We start from the raw sequence: 14,306 nt of genomic DNA, 5'->3' as shown, positions 1-14,306 counted from the left end.
TAAGCCTCACCTCAGGCTACCACCCTCAGTCTAATGGACAAGTTGAACGACTCAACCAGGAAATTGGAAGATATTTGCGCAGTTATTGTAGCCGAGAACAACATCGGTGGGCACCATGGGCCACATGGGCCAAATATGCTCAAAATTCCCTGACACATTCAGGACTAACCCCCTTCCAGTGTGATCAGCCTCCTCAGCCTCCTCTGTTCCCGTGGTCAGGAGAACCTTCATCTGTCCCAGCAGTGGACGACTGGATCAGGCGTAGTGAGAGGGTGTGGGACAGTGCTCACATCCATCTACAAAGGGCTGTCAGGACACAAGGTTTCCAGGCCAACCGACGACGCCGTCCACACCCTCCCTACCAACCAGGACAACGGGTCTGGCTCTCCACGAGGGACCTCAAGCTACGGCTACCTAGCAGGAAGCTAAGCCCCAGGTATGTTGGCCCTTTCGAGATCATTAGACAAATTAATGTAGTCACTTACCAGCTTGAGCTTCCTGCCACTTATCGTATTTCTCCTTCTTTTCATGTGTCTCTCCTTAAACCCTTCCACCCGGACGCTGACCCCAACACCGAGCATCAAGATCCACCGCCACCTTTGGAAATTGACGGATCACCTGCTTATGAGGTCAATATGTTGCTGGACTCTAGGCGTAGAGGGGGTCAGCTCCAATATCTGGTGGATTGGGAGGGCTACGGGCCTGAGGAGAGATCTTGGGTCAATGCACCTGACATTCTGGATCCATCACTCATCGAGGAATTCCACAGAGCCAGACCCGACCGACCAGCTCCACGACCACAGGGACGTCCTCGTCAAGCGCCAGGAGTCGCTCCTGGGGGGGGTTCTGTAATGCCAGGCCAGCAGAGGGAGCCCTCGCCCGAGTATTGACTGTCACGCTCCCTCTGCTGCCTCGTTGGTGACTTCCTGTTTGGAAGCCATAAAGCATGGCTTGCCCAAACACTCTCTGCGAAGTATTGCCAGTCTCACTGCCTTACCGAGCATTCTATTACCATTGCCTGTTGATATTGTGTATGACTTCTTGCCTGTTTGATTCTACTTCTGATTATTGAATTTTCCCTTTGTTTTGGCTGCCGATTGGACTGATTGACTGTGTTTAGACTACTGCCTTTTTCTGACGCTGATTCTGGATTGCCCTTTAAATAAACTTCTGCATATGGATTCTCACTCGGCTTCAGCCTCCTCGTTACATAATGCTATATTGATATTAGTAATTGTTAATAGTCTCTTATTGGCATGTTTAGACAAGCCCTTCATAAACCAAACAAAACAAGCACTGCAGATTAATAAAATAACTTGTTATACAGACACTTTATATGTAAATGTATTTGATGATTTGTTAATTGCATTTAATATTATACTTTCAATAAAACATTTGGATTGGGTTTGTAAAAGTTTTATTTATGCATGTTTTGACCTGAGTTTTTGTTGCATTTGCACAGTTTTGACCAGCAGGCGTCAGCAGCGTGTGTGGCGTTTCGAGGGATTTGAAACAGTGAATCATTTTTCAGAGCAAATTGTTCAATTGATTTAAAGCTTCCAAAAGGTTTGTTTCTCTTATCAGTACAGTGTCAAAGTACAGCAATTTATGAGGATAACAACACATTTTTAATTCAAACGCAAGTTATACACTGTAAAAAATTCATGTGAAATCTACAGGAATTTACGGTGTTTGTGCACAGGAAATTACTGTATACTAGTTCACAGTAGAATACCGTAGTTTCAGTCAAAATTGCAGTAATGTAAGAAGTACTGTGAGTGTCACAGTAACCAGCAATGTCTTGCAGAAAATCACAGTAACTTCCAATGTACTGTAGAAAACACAATAACTAATTATGTACTGTAGAAAATCACAGTAATTATCAATGTATTGTAGAAAACACAACAAGCAATTATGTAATGTAGAAAATTACAGTAACCAACAATGTGCTGTAAAAAAATTAAAAAAAATAAAATTATATATACAGTGGGTACGGAAAGTATTCAGACCCCCTTAAAATTTTCACTCTTTGTTATATTGCAGCCATTTGCTAAAATCATTTAAGTTAATTTTTTTTCCTCATTAATGTACACACAGCACCCCATATTGACAGAAAAACACAGAATTGTTGACATTTTTGCAGATTTATTAAAAAAAAAAAACTGAAATATCACATGCTCAGTATTTAGAGTAGAAGCACCCTTTTGATCTAATACAGCCATGAGTCTTTTTGGAAAAGATGCAACAAGTTTTTCACACCTGGACTTGGGGATCCTCTGCCATTCCTCCTTGCACATCCTCTCCGTTATAATGATGAGCAGTTAACTGTGACTGTTGATAAATGAATATTTATATTTAAATCGTGCAACATGCATTATTTATTTCATATTAATTTTTATTTTTATTTTTTGATTTGGGCTGAACCAATATAACTAAACAGCAATGGAACCTGTTGTAAATTACTGTACTTCTTTTCTACAGTAAGTTACTTGTCACTTGCTGCCAGTTAATTACTGTGAATTTCACAGTCAGTTTCTTACAGTGTAGCATCAATCGAGTTTTGAAATAACTTCTTTCTGTGAACTGATGAAGCTTCTATACAGTATTCTATACAGTGATAAAGGCTATGTCGATTAGCATTGCATTATAAATAAAGATTATAATTATGAAAAATACCAGAGATGGTTTGAAGAACACAGAAAAACCATATACTGTTGCAATAGTGTTAATTCTCTTCATGCTTCATCAGTCAAACATTTCTTTCTGTTTTTTATTCAGCTACAGTGATAGCTGAATGCCTTTGTGCATATGAGGGATTTCCTAGAAAGTCATTTGTTTTATTACTCCTATGAGTCTCGCTTGAGGCCTTTCTGTGCAAGGGCACTCTCCAACGTTGGGTATGTGAGAGTTTAGTAGAGTCATGCACAGGGATCGATTCTTGTTGACTCTTTTCCTGTGTCCAAAATTGCTCACTTGTTCACTGATTCTCTAATCCCTATATATTGCATGGCAGTTAAAGGCAGAGTGAGGGATTTCTGGTAGCCAATGTTTATATTTGAAATCACCAAAACAAACACGCCCCTACCCCAAAAGGGTCTTGCCCCTATTTTGATAGCTCCGCCCCACATATACGTACGCAACCCAGGCAACGATTAGTTCTGTGAAACAAAGCAAAACCAATGTTACACCGTGTCTACAGACGTGAGCGGCGCGGTGCAACAAATCCCGACAGAAAACTGCTGCCGGGTTCTATTTATGACGTGCTGACACACATTTCAAATGGTTTTCAACGGTCGTTTGATCGCGTCCAGTGTAGGCAGACTTTAGCTGTTGTAGACACGGTGTTACTCACCTATTGAGAAGAAACAAAGCAACCTTGGCGTCCGATCGCAGGCCTCCGCTCCTTGAGTTCTCTCCAGCGCTGGAAAGCTGATCCGATATTTACACGGGTCCTACTTCTTGCCTTATCGTTCCGCAGACGTTTTCCTCTTTTGTTTTTTATCCGCCATCTCTATCTTTCTGTCGCTGGCTCGGCTAATGTCCGTCCCATGCACTGAACGCGCTCTCCTCCACATCACGAGTAGACACGCCCCTTATTGCTGATTGGCTACAAGTTTGTTTTGCGATTCGGCCCGAATCAGTTTTTAAAGTGTTTCTGAAAAATCACTCACTCTGCCTTTAAGTGCAGCAAGGAGTGAACAAAACGAAATGAGGAATTCGGACACTGACATATTACACTGTGCATCAGAGAGCAGGAGCTGTTGCAGAAACAACTTCACTTTAGAAATAAATAAGTCATAGTGACTTTAGTTTGTAATATAGATACCTCCTTTCCAGCTTTGTAGTTTAATTGATGTTATATTAATGCAATAAATATACATTTGATTTTCTTTGGTTAACTTATTTGTATTCATAATCATTAAACTAACCTTAAATCATTAAAAATTCACATCTAGAATAAACAAATAAAGATTACATTACTGTATGTATTTTTGTATGTTTTGTATTTATTTTTAATGTTCCTGTTCAAGCAGCTTTTGAAGACAATGATTATGTGTGTTTCGTGCCATCACCTTTATAATGACATGAATGACCATTATAATGACATGAATTCATTAAATAATACATTCTTTCTCGTCTATTTAATTCTGACATAATGTTCGACCATGGCTATCTCTCGTGACTTTTCCCTCTGTAAAATTAGGTATAAGTGACAGCTGGGTATCGATGTTGATAGCTACTCATCCTTTCAGGGTAATGTCATTTGCTAAATTGAACTAATTTGGACAGTCACGCTAAAAGTGTGTTGTTTTAATAAGGGGAATTTAAGGCATGATGTTGGGGGGAAAATAATTGTGTAATAACTACTGCAATCTTGTATTATTCCTGACACTGTTTTGATGTAAAGTAAATGAAGTCGAAGAGTCGATTAACTCCTATGGTGGGAGTCGAAAGTCGACTCTGAAAAATGTGGAAACGAACACCCTTAATGTGCTGCTTCTTTGGAACACATATATTGGCAGCCTTACTCACCAATTTTATTAATTGCATCTTTATTTTCCGGACAATGAAAGTGAATGGTCATTTTGACTAACATCAGACATGATGGTGAGCAAATCATGACAGAATTGTTTGGGTGAACTATCCCTTTAATTTTACATTAATATTGATTGTTAACATGTTTGTCTCATTCCTGTACCTGGACACATGAATACATCACATATGCTGTAAAACAAACATTAATGGCAACCTGTAAAAATTTCCATCAGAGAGGATGCTGGCTGAAATATTCTAAGAGTTAGAATGTGTTTAACTGATATTTTAAACCAGCGGTAAAATAAAGCATAGATGAGGGGATTCAGACCACAGCTAACATACAAAGTCCATGTTAAAAATGTCATTGTAGTGGAAGAGATTGTTGTGATTTCTGTTAGCGAACAGATATAGAAAGGAATCCAGCAAAGCAGATAAACTGTCACAATGATTCCTAGTGTCAGTGCAGCTTTGCTCTCAGATTTCCTCTTCACTGAACTTTCCACTACACATTTACCACCCTTTACTAAAGAGTTTATAACTTTCACTTGCCATTGCACAACATAAAATATCCTTAAATATACAGTGATGATCACAACACAAGGAAATATGAAGAAAAAGGTCAAATCAGTAAATCTCCAAGCAGGACTAATCATAACAATACACTGGCCATAACACAATGTTTTGTGCGAGATATTAAAATATCCGTTACTAATTACATACTCAATATTGTAAACTGAACAGCAAACCCGCAGAGATAGATGCATATTAATGTTTTAGTAGTTGTTATTTTCAGTGGGTACTGTAAAGGGTGACACACAGCCACATAACGATCAATAGCAATTAAAACTAAAGTACTAAGAGATGTACAAAGGAGCAGCCTAACGGTAATTACAAACAATCCACAGTAAGTGTCTCCAAAGTACCAACATGTCTCAATTTGTTTGATGCCCTCTACGGGTATCACAATAAGTCCAGTAAGCAGGTCAGCCACAGCCAGAGAGAGAATGATCAGGTTGGCTGGAGTGTGAAGCTTCTTGAAGTGAGAGATGGAGATGATCACCAGCAGGTTCAGAAACACAGTCCATGCTGACAGCACTGATACAAACACATAAATGATATTGTATTAATGACTGGAGCGTTTTCCCTTGATACATGATGAGTTGATGGCAGGAAAGCAGTATTGAATCTCATGATCCTCTGTCTCATAGGCCATGTGTGAGTCTCCTCCTGTTAGGAGTTTGTTCTGCTCTTCTTACTGTCCTTTCATTTATAGTGTCTGGATCAGATGGAACAACCCATCTACTGCTCACTCTGATGCTGAACAATGGTAAAATTGTTTTCTTGATGTATAAACACAACTGGATTGAAACTAAGTTGTAACAGGGTTTGACGTTTTTGCTTGTATACCCTGGGTTGCGTACGTATATGTGGGGCGGAGCTATCAAAATAGGAGCAAGACCCTTTTGGGGTAGGGGCGTGTTTGTTTTGGTGATTTCAAATATCAACACTGGCTTCCAGAAATCCCTTACTCTGCCTTTAAGTGTGCGCACAATTACTTGTTTTGTAGCTATTAATTGTCATGGTTGTTGTCCTTTCACTAGATTTCAAGCAGTCTATTATCTACAAAGTGGCTAGAATAACAAACTTGTTGTGCTTATGTTTTTGTGATTTAAGTTTTTAGAGGCCAGTCTGGGCATTATTTCAGTTTTACTTATATGCATAACCCATTAATTCTGGGTATCATTGGTTTGGTGAACATTTGTAGTCGATTATTAGTGTTTTATTGATTTGTGATTTAAATGTTTAATTTTTGTTTATTTTTAGGCCCTAAAAACCTCACTAGACAGGGAGTCAATTATGCTGTGAGGGTAATGTGAGCAATACAAAATAAATTTTGCTCAGATAACTAACTCTAACCCATTTTTAATATTTAATATTTAACATCTAACATCATTAAAATTTAAATAGTTAATTATGAATTTTCCCCTGAAGCAACAGCTTTACTAATGTAAAAAGAGAATTTACAGATATTGTGGCCTGTTCTTTTTAGTGATTCAATCACAAGTGGTCAGCCAAGACACATTACCATTTACACCTGGTAATAACATGAGTTTCAAAATGTGTCTCCTATGACCAGTTGTGTTTGGATTTTTGCAGAGACACTCTCCTATTATTTTGTCACACTCTACAATACTTTCATGGGTGTGACAGGTGCAGCGCATAATTATTATTGAATGAACAAACCCATGTTACATGGCTTACGAGTGAGTGGGAAAGGAAATTAATGTTACAGTAATGTACAATTATGTACAGTATGCCTTGTCTTCAGATAGAACACAGAAAAGTCACTTTTTTGGAGGTTCAACTAGTTCACCAAAAAGAACCGGTTCAAAAGAGTGACTTTTTGTGAACTTGACATCATTCTGGACTGTTTACCTGAGGCTCTGGATTACAGGTAATATGTTGTTAATAATGTTTCTCACACAGACCGATCGTATCGCTTCTTAAGACCTCAATATATCTTCAGCAGCCATGGGTATTAATTTTATGTTCCTTGATATGATGTTTTAGTGTGAAGTCCCTCTATTTAGGGTCTTTTTTGACCCCACATAGGAAATGAATGGGGGCTGATAAAACCGATACTTCAAAAACGCAGAACACACATGCACAGAATGTCAGGGTTGGGGTGAAGAGATGAGGTGAGGACTCAACTCAACCCATGTGCTTGAACAAAACAAGACACAAACACACACACAGCTAATGAGAACACTCATAAGCTGCGTGTTCACACAAAACATGACAACATGAAAGCATGCGACCGAGGGAATCCCGAGCTGCGTGCTACATAAGACAAAACATAATATGAAAGCACATGGCCGATATAAACACAAACCACTACAAAGAACACAACAACAGAAGGGGACAGAAGAGCGTACGGCCAGAGCAAACTCGAAACCGCACACTCACACAACAAGACAGAACATGGAGTGCGAGTGTCCGAACCCTGACACAAAACTGAAACTGAACAAGACATGAGTGCCGGGATCCGAACACCACGCTCCAACATGAAACAAGGAAACAGGGCACGCAGCCGCAAGCTCCCATGGAAACAAGACATGACAGGAGTGTCTGGGCTCTATCACAAAACCACAAATAAACTAGACTGAAGTGGCAGAACCTCTTGTTAATGCTTACAAATGTTAATAAACTTTCAGTTCATATGATCTTCATTTGTTGGTCTTTGTTTGTTGTGCAGACTCTATTTACACATCTTAACAAATAATCTATTAATTATTTGTTCATGTTTTTGCAGTACCCAATCTAAAGTGGAAAGTATTCATCATTTGCTAATGTTTATAAATGTTTACTAATCCTTAATTCCTTTATAAACAGTCATCTCAATGGCAAAAAGTGTGCCGAAAGAGCTGCATTTACCCATCTTTACTAATCATTTATTAATCATTTGTTCATGTTTTTGCAGTAGCCAATCTAAAGTTGAAGCTATTCATCATTTTTAAATGTTTATAAATGATTACTAATCATTTAGTATCTTTAAGGGCATTGGACTTATGTAACAAGGTTTGTATAAAGGGTGGCTGGTTAAATAAGTTTAGCTAAATGCTGGGTAAAGACATAACTGTCACGTGTATGTTCCCGTTTAGTTCCTGTTTTCCTTATTTGGTCCTTCCTGCTCCTGTCCCAATGTAGTTTGATTTGTTCCGTGTGTGTCTCATTATTAGTTATCCTCCTCACCTGTCTGCCCCTCGTTATCTGCCCTATTTAGTTCTAACCTGTTCTGAGTTTCTTTGTCTGGAATTGTGTTTGTCAACTCCTTGTGCTATGTGTGAGTCCCTGAAAAAAAGAATTAAACTCCTCTGTTTTGTTCTCCTCGTTCCTTGCTCCGTGCTCCTCACAGTAGCAACCCGTGACAGAATAGTTTAGTGCGAGGAAAACAGTTTTTTGTTTTCCTCGCAGCTATGGAAATTGCAAGCTCGGTTCTCTGCCTTAGCTTTCCTATATCTCCCCTTTGACGAGTATTCCTGGGAGTTCTGCAGGCTCACCGCGGCTACGGCCCTCGATGACGTCACCATTAATTCTCTGTTCTGGCTTGGGGCCAACTACCATCGCCGAGCCAGAACCAGCCCGCCGTCCGCGGCGGTTCACCGGCCGTTAATATGGCAAGCCCAACGAACATTAATATGGCAAGCCCGTCATGCGTTCATGAGACCCCAGTGTCGGTTCCAGCCCCAGTGCCTGCTCCTCGTAAGTGCCTTCCAGAGCTCGCTCCAGCCCCAGAGCTCGCTCCAGTGTCTGCTCCAGTCCCAAAGCTCACTCCAGTGCCAGCTCCTCGAAAGCGCTTTGCTGTGCCTGCCTCTCCAGATCGTTCCTCGCTCCGTGCTCCTCACAGTAGCAACCCGTGACAATAACCGATTGTAATTTTGGTTCAAAAAAGTTTTTTATTGCCTCAACACTCACATTAGTATACTACTTTTCAGTATATCATTAAACCGGATAGATATTCCTTGAATTATACATAAACAGGGGTAAACAAATCATTTTTCAAAAGAAAATACTTGTTCATCAAAACAATATAATTTATATAAACATATTGAACCGTGTTCCCTTATAATAATCAAATAAGGAACATAATTTAATAATCAATGCCCATAAAGATACTAAATGATTAGTAATCATTTATAAACATCTACAAATGATGAATAGTTTCAACTTTAGATTGGCTACTGCAAAAACACGAATAAATGATTAGTAACGATGTGTAAATAGGGTAAATGCAGGTATATCCCCTGTACACTATTGACCCTTTAACCAACTCCTAAACCTTCCCATATCACCAAACCTGTCCCTAACCTTACCCGTATCACACCTCAATAGCAGCAAAAGGTTTGTGCATTAACACAAGCTTTTAATCATTTTATTACATCTGTTAAAATCATTTGTAGATTTTCAATGAGTGCTTGATCATATGGAATTGAAAGTTTAATGACATTTGCAAGTATTTTAACTTGCATGAAATAATGATTTGTTTGAACATTATCTAATGTTTAATAAGTTTATTAGCAAACATTAACAAGCACATTATCTCATGTTTCGAACTCTTTGAATATATATTAACTAATGATCCATTAAGCATTATATAATGTTTGTAAATGATTAATTAATGAAAGTTATTATAAAGTGTTACCACCATCCCTTCTGACCAAGTGTCAAACGCAGATTCATGAGCTCACACTTGACATAAACATCAGCATGTTGTGAAGCTTGATGTTGAGAATCTCATGCGAGAAGGGATGTGGAAGCACAGAGGATCGTCACTTATCACACGATTTTCACAATACACTTACATCCTTAAAGAAATCTGCAAACAAATGTTAGAGCTTTTATCAGTACAAACTTCTCTTTTGTGAGCCTTTTTTACAGTGAGCTTTAAAGGAACAGTTCACCCAATAAAGAACATTGTCATCATTTACTCACTTTTATGTTGTTTCATTTTGTTCCTTTTTTTTGTGCAATACAATAGAAGATATTTTGAAAATTGTTGATCTATGTATGCAAGTATGATGACAATTTTCAATTCTGGGTGAACTATCACTGTAGCAGTGCTCCTTTTTAAGTTTTATTTCACTGGTCAATGTTCTTGGACTTTACTGTGGATATAGCATCATGTAAAAGCAAAATATTTAGTTCCATACCTTGATTTTTGGCTCTTGTGCACAGCAATTTGACTACCAAGTTTGGAATTATTAAAAGAAAGTAATTACATCACTATACAGCATCAGAGTGGGCGGTAGATGGGTTGATCAGTCTGATCCACACACTGAATAAATGAAAGGACAGTAAGAAGAGCAGAACAAACTCCTAACAGGAGGAGACTCACACATGGCCTATGAGACAGAGGATCATGAGACTCAATACTGCTTTCCTGCCATCAACTCATCATGTATCAAGGGAAGACGCTCCAGTCATGAATACAATATCATGTACGTGTTTTTTTCATTGTTGTCAGCATGGACTGTTTTTCTGAACCTGCTGGTGATCATCTCCATCTCTCACTTCAAGAAGCTTCACACTCCAACCAACCTGATCATTCTCTCTCTGGCTGTGGCCGACATGCTTGTTGGGCTTATTGTCATGCCTGTGGATGCCATCAAGCTAATTGAGACATGTTGGTACTTTGGAGACACTTTCTGTGACACGTTTATGATAATCATGGGACTGCTCATCTCAACATCTATTTGTAATTTAGTTTTAATTGCTGTCGATCGTTATGTGGCTGTGTGTCACCCTTTACTGTACCCACAGAAAATAACAATGACTAAAACTTTAATAAGCATCTGTCTCTGCTGGTTTTTCTCCTCAACCTACAATATTGGCTATTTAGTTAGTGGCAGATATTTCGAAGCTTCCCAAAGATCAGATGTGTGCTATGGAAAATGCTATTTAGTAATAAGTTTTTCTTGGACATTTACTGACCTTTTCTTTTCCTTCTTGTTACCTTGTACCCTGATTATAACTTTATATTTGAGGATTTTTTATGTTGCACATCAGCAAGTGAAAGTTTTGAACTCTCTGATGAAGAGTGGTAAATGTGTAACGGAAGGATCAGTGAGGAGGAAATCTGAGAGCAAAGCTGCTCTGACATTAGGTATCATTGTCACAGTTTATCTGCTTTGCTATATTCCCTACTATATATTGTCTGTAACAGGTACTACAGTAATATCTTCTGCCACAATGACATTTCTAATATGGACTTTGTATGTTAACTCCGGTCTGAATCCTCTTATCTATGCTTTATTCTACCGCTGGTTTAAAATATCAGTTAAACACATCTTAACATTTAAAATATTCGAGCCAGCATCCTCTCTCATTGACATTTTTACAGATTATTAATGATTTTTGTGGAGGATAAAGCACAATTTCTAATGCTAACATACAGTTCTAAAGTCTTAGTTGAGTTGTAACATTAATGTGGAGACATTCATTAACAGAAGAAATAAACAAGTACTTACCATGATACTCTTGTGTTTCATTCTATGTTCTTGTCATGGCCTTATTTTTTATTTGGCTGAGATGATTTTTAACATTGAAACACGTTAACATGTTGATAGTTTTGTTTGTGTGTTTAATGTTCATTCACTGTGTAATATGTATCATATATTGGTCTGGACAGTCACAGACACACTGTATTCAACCATGTGACCACGGAGTATGCAGTGCAGATATTCTCTTTTACTGTGCCTACAGAACAGGGTCATCAAGGTTCATGATAAATGCATTGCAGAATGTGTGGTTTTGAATATACAGTGCCTTGCTATTTATTTATTTTTTCGTTTTTTTTTTAACATTTTGTTATGTTGCTGCCTTATGTTAAACTGCTTTAAATTACTTTTTCCCACATCAGAAGCTGATGGTCACTCTAGTTGAGCTCCATGATCATATGTGGAGACAGGAGAAACCTACAGAAAGACAAACATCACTGCAACACTCCACCGATCTGTGCTTTAATTGCGGTGTGGCCAAACTCAATCCTCTCCTCAGTGTAGACACATGAATTTGAAATTTTTCATGAATTTGATTGGAATTTGAAAAAAGGACCTAAAGGACCCTCAGACTGTGAGAAATGGTATTATCTGGTCTGATGAACCTTAATTCCAAACATCATGTTTGAAGGAAACCAGCTCCGTGTGTTTCTGAACCTGCTGGTGATCATCTCCATCTCTCACTTCAAGAAGCTTCACACTCCAACCAACCTGATCATTCTCTCTCTGGCTGTGGCTGACATGCTTGTTGGACTTATAGTGATTCCTGTGGAGGCCATTAAGCTGATTGAGACGTGCTGGTACTTTGGAAATGCTATCTGTGGTCTGTTTATAATTATCCTTGGACTGGGTCTCTCAGCATCTCTCAGTAATTAAATTTTTATTGCTGCTTATCGGTATGCAGCTGTAAATCACCCTCTAATGCAGGGCCGTTTCTTGGCATAGGCGAGCTAGGCGGTCGCCTAGGGCGCCACCGATATATAATTTGGGGGGGCGGGCCATAGGGATTTCACCTAGGGCGTCAAATTGGCTAGAAACGGCCCTGCTCTAATGTATCCACAGAAAGTAACAATGACCAAAAGTTTAGTGAGCATTTTTCTCAGCTGGTTTTGCTCCTCCTTCAATAACACTACAATTGTAATCAGTAATGGATACTTTGATTCTTCACACAGAACAGATGTGTGTTATGGAGATTGCAGCTTCATGATAAATTTTGCCTGGAGAGTCACTGACCTTCAGTGTTGCACAACAAGTGAAAGTTATAAACTCTCAGATGAAGGGTGGAAAGCATGTTTTGGATGGTTCAGTGAGAAAGAAATCTGAGAGCAAAGCTGCTATAACATTGGGAATCATTGTGGTAATTCATCTCTTCTGCTATTTGCCAATATATTTTTTTCTCTAAAAAAATATTAAAAAAAGGGATACAGTAATCCCTTCCACCACAGCAAATTTTCTAACTTGGACAATGTATGTTAACTCAGGTCTGAATCCTCTCATCTATGCTTTATTTTACCCCTGGTTTAGAAAGTCACTTAGACATATCCGAATACTTCAGGCAGCATCCTCTCTGGTGGACATTTTTACAGATCATCTTTAATGATTGATACAGTGCTTTCTACAAGGTGTAAAACTTGTCATTGGGGCAATACCTTTTCAAAAGGTACACCTTTTACCTTTCTTACCCATAAAGGTTATTGTACATATTTTTTACCTTAAAGGTACACATTAGTACCTAAATGTTTTAGTATTAATATTAGTACTTTTTAAAAAAAGGCATCGCCCCAGTGACAGCTTTTGTACCTTTTTTTTCTGAGAGTGATATCTTCCTGCTTAAGTATGGCACTTGATGAATTTGCTTTATAAAATAATGTTTTAATGAGAATGTGTCTTTGATCATATTATTATGTAGAGTAGGGGCCATTTGATCCAAGCTATAAGGAACTTGTATTTAAATTTAAGTTGTTAACAATTATAAAAATATGTATCAGTCCAAAAAATACCTGTGTATATAATACATGTGTATTCAGACACTACAAAATGTTTTGTAAGGTAACCTAAAAAAAAAAGTGGTTACAAAAATAACAGTAGTTTTAGTCAGATCTTTGAGTTCAGCTCATGAAAAATGGGGGCAAAAACAAAAGTGTTGCGTTTATAATTTTGTTCAGTGTATTTATATGGCTGCTGTCCCCCTCAATAAAAAAAGAAAATAAAAATAAAAATCGCCTTCCGGGGACACCTCAATAGCACCAAAAGGACACTTTAGCGTTTGCGATTTGGGGCAGGGGCTCAAAGCTGGAGCAGAATGTTTGTGTGTCTCAGAGCAACACTGCTGTGATTTGTCCCTGAATTTTGAACTAATAGAGTGAGCCAATGATTCAATGATCCATTCATAAATACAGTCCCTTGCTTCGTTTGTCAATAAATCAGCCTTTTTGAATCATTTGAATGAATGGTTCAATGAATCACTCATTAAGACAGGGACTTGCCGCCACCTAGTGACGGTTTTATTGTCATATTTATTCATTAGAGGCTTAAACCAGCCAATGTACAGCACAAAAACACACTCATCCAAAAAAAATAAAAACAAATTAAAATACAAAATGTATTCTTTATTTTAACATGACAAAACAATAGAACAAACAGAACAATAACCACAGATACACTCCACAAGTACATTCCGACATAAACGCATGCGCGCACAGAAAGAAAAAA

At 38.3% G+C, this 14,306-nt stretch overlaps 3 pseudogenes; 2 read left to right on the top strand and 1 right to left on the bottom strand.

Moving 5' to 3' along the window:
• Nucleotides 1-4,739: 4,739 nt before the first annotated feature.
• Nucleotides 4,740-5,749, bottom strand: LOC107730951 (trace amine-associated receptor 13c-like; annotated as a pseudogene).
• A 4,631-nt stretch (nt 5,750-10,380) lies between these two features.
• On the top strand, nt 10,381-11,445 carry LOC107730974 (trace amine-associated receptor 13c-like; annotated as a pseudogene).
• A 770-nt stretch (nt 11,446-12,215) lies between these two features.
• LOC107730950 (trace amine-associated receptor 13c-like) lies at nt 12,216-13,191 on the top strand (annotated as a pseudogene).
• Nucleotides 13,192-14,306: the final 1,115 nt, after the last annotated feature.

The sequence above is a fragment of the Sinocyclocheilus rhinocerous genome, unplaced genomic scaffold (genome assembly GCF_001515625.1).
Source record: "Sinocyclocheilus rhinocerous isolate Xijiao unplaced genomic scaffold, SAMN03320098_v1.1 scaffold1330, whole genome shotgun sequence".
NCBI lineage: Eukaryota > Metazoa > Chordata > Actinopteri > Cypriniformes > Cyprinidae > Sinocyclocheilus > Sinocyclocheilus rhinocerous.
The sequence above is the reverse complement of the archived record's forward strand: the minus strand, read 5'-3'. Positions and strand labels throughout refer to the sequence as shown.